This window comes from Cervus elaphus, chromosome 11 (genome assembly GCF_910594005.1).
Source record: "Cervus elaphus chromosome 11, mCerEla1.1, whole genome shotgun sequence".
Lineage (NCBI taxonomy): Eukaryota > Metazoa > Chordata > Mammalia > Artiodactyla > Cervidae > Cervus > Cervus elaphus.
This window is the reverse complement of record NC_057825.1, coordinates 12,323,515-12,326,608: the sequence shown is the minus strand read 5'-3', so window position 1 is coordinate 12,326,608 and position 3,094 is coordinate 12,323,515.

Below are 3,094 nucleotides of genomic sequence, written 5' to 3'. Positions count from 1 at the left end.
TGCAAAAACAGAGCTCTGCCTCTCTCCGGAGGCTGCCTCTCAAACCCCGAGAGGGAAGCACGTTGGCTCCTTTGGTCACTGTTATCTGTGCTCAGTACACAGGGCTCAGCCAGGCTCCTCCCCAGGCCACTGGCCCACCTGTGGGGTGGCTGCCTTTGTGTTGGAAGAAAGAAAGAAAGTGAAGTCACTCAGTTGTGTCCCGCTCTTTGTGACCCCATGGACTGTAGCCTAGCAGGTTCCTCTATCCATGGGATTTTCCAGGCAAGAATACTGGAGTGGGTTGCCGTTTCCTTCTCCAGGAGATCTTTTCGACTCAGGGATTGGACTCGGGTCTCCCGCATTGTAGGCAGATACTTTACCATCTGGGCCACCAGGAAAGCCTTTGTGTTGGGTATTCACCTTAATCCAGTGTGCAAGGGTGGGTCAGCCAGGCAGCTTTATTCTAGAAGGGGCCATGGGACTGGCAGCTCTCAGAGCGTGCTACATCTTTCTCTAACATACCTGGGGAAGGAGCAAATGAGATTGTGGAGGTGACTATGCTTTGAAAAGTATAATGGGCCTGCTGGCACAGAATATCTACGATTCACCACATTAACAAGGCTGTCATGCCGCTGCTCCTAGGGAAGTTTTGCTTCCCTAGGACTTGTGGCCAAGGGCAATGGGTACCGATGGCCCTGGTTTGTGATTTCCAAACCCCTCTCCAGGGAAGTTTCTGGGACAGCCAGCCCCCCTCCACCTCCTCCCACTAGTGCTGCTTCTTCGAGAACCCTCCTTACCTGCTTCTCTGCTGCGGCTCCTGTCTCTCTGGGCTCTCCCGACAAGGTGCACAGAGCCCCACACTGCCCGAGCGCTCCCAGGTGCTTGCACTTTAAAGCTCCTTCTACCGGACCTCGGAACATTCCCAACAGCTGGGGGAAGCAGCGCCCTCTTCAGCCTTGCCCACAGGGAGCAGGGGGAGGCGGCCCGGCCCTCACCACCTTCTAGCTCACATGTTCTGGCCTGTTGGAGAGAATACCTTTTCCTCTGTCAAGGTCCCAAATTCCAGAGAAAGGACCAAGGCTGGTTCAGCTGGGGTCAGAGGTCCATACCTGTGCAACCAGCTACAGCCAAAGGCCATGTCGGAACCATCTCCACAGAAAGGCAGTGGACAGATGACAGTGGAGGGGGTCGTCTAGGGCCAAGCCTTCACATGGAGGAACCCGCACATGTCACAGTCCTGTGCTACCAAATCTCTGATCTCTCTCCAGCACTTGAGCCAGTGACCCAGACTGGCATCAGTCACCCGGACTCTCTGCGCCTTGTGGAGCTTCCTGCCCACCTCGGGCCTTGGAGATAGGCTTTCTTCTCTCCCCCTCTTTCCTTTGACTGTTATTCTTTACACGTCACGGCTGGACTCTCAGCCCCTAATACCCTTCACTTGTTTTGGAATCCAAAGGATGAGGGGCGGGCAGGGTGGCCAGCTGATCAGATGGGCGACCCTGACATCTTAGAGTTCCCAGGCTGCTCTGTGGCTTAGGTCCCCTTCTCCTACCTCTAGATATATTCTTTTCTTCTTCTTTGCTAATAGCTATCCTGAGATAATAATTCACATACAATACAACTCATCACTTGTTTAAAGTGTACAATTCAATGTTTTGTTGCATATTTTGTGTTCACGATTACAAAACCATTACTCCAGTTTGCAACATCCCCCTCCAAATCCCCTTTAGCATCATTCACTTTTTTTTTTTTTTGCACCAATTCCTCCCCTCACGGCTATAGACAATCCCCAGTCTACATTCTGCCTGTATATATTCTTCTATGCCCAACATTTCATAAAAGGAATCATACAACATATGGTCTTTTGTGACTGGCTTCTTTCTTTTTTTATATTTTTGATTTTTATTTACTTATTTGGCTGTTTTTGGTTGTCCCATGCAAGATCTTCGATCTTCACTGCAGCACATGAACTCTTGGTTGCAGCCTGTGGGATATAGTTCCCTGACCAGGGATTGAACCCAGGTCCCCTGTGTTGGGGCCACCAGGGAAGTCCCTTGGCTTCTTTCACTTAGGAAGATTTTCAAGGTTTAATCACACTGTAGCAGATATCAGTACTTTATTTCCTGTTATGATGGAATAATATCCCATTGTATGGACAAAGCACATTTTTATTTATCCATTCACCAGCTGGCAGACAGTTGAGTTGTTTCTTCTTTTGGGCAATTATGAATGCTTCTGTGAAAATTCATGTAAAAGCTTCTGCATGGACACATTTTCATTTCTCCTGGGTATACAGCTAGGAGTAGAATGACTGGGTCATAGAGTAGCTCTATGTTCAACTTTTTGACAACCTGCCAGGCTGTTTTCCAAAGCAAGTGCACTATTTTGCATTTCCATCAGCAGTGTATGAGGGCTCCAAGTTCCCCACATCCTCGCCAACACTTGCAACTACTTGTCTTCTTGATTGCAGCATTGAGAAGTACTTACTGTCCATCCTCGAAGGACTTGCTCAGGGGCCAGCTCTTCTACGATCCCCTCCTCTCTCCCTGACTTCTCTCCTTGGACTCCCTGCCTCCTTATGATTCCATGAAATGGGAACTTTATAAAACTCCAGTGATGCCAAGGGAAGGCCTCCTGCTGGGGCCGGAGTCAGAACCCTCTGGCTCCATGTGATTTGAATGGAGATTAGTGAAAGTCCAAGCTAAACCAGCCCTCCAGAAGCTGCTGTCACAGGTGAAAGCTTCCATTAGAACTGTTCCTCTAGGACAAGGGGCTGGCCCTGAGCTTACTCAGGGCTCCATTGATTTGTAAAACAGAAACTCACTTAACTCCAGACAGAGACTTGTCAGGGGGCGGAGCAGTATTTGGCATTCATTCTCCATTATTCTGAAAACAGTACTTAGATCTTTTTTCTTTTTTCTTTTTTAAGTCCATTCTTCACCCTCTCTTAGTGTATTTGGTTTAGGTGGGCCTGGACCCGGCCAGAGGTAATGGCCCCTGTTTGGCCAATCACAATAATGGTTTAGGGTCACGTGACCAAATCTGGGCCAGTAATAACCAGTCCTGGGACCTTTTCTAGATGAGCCAATGAGTCAGCAGAAACACTCATCTGCAG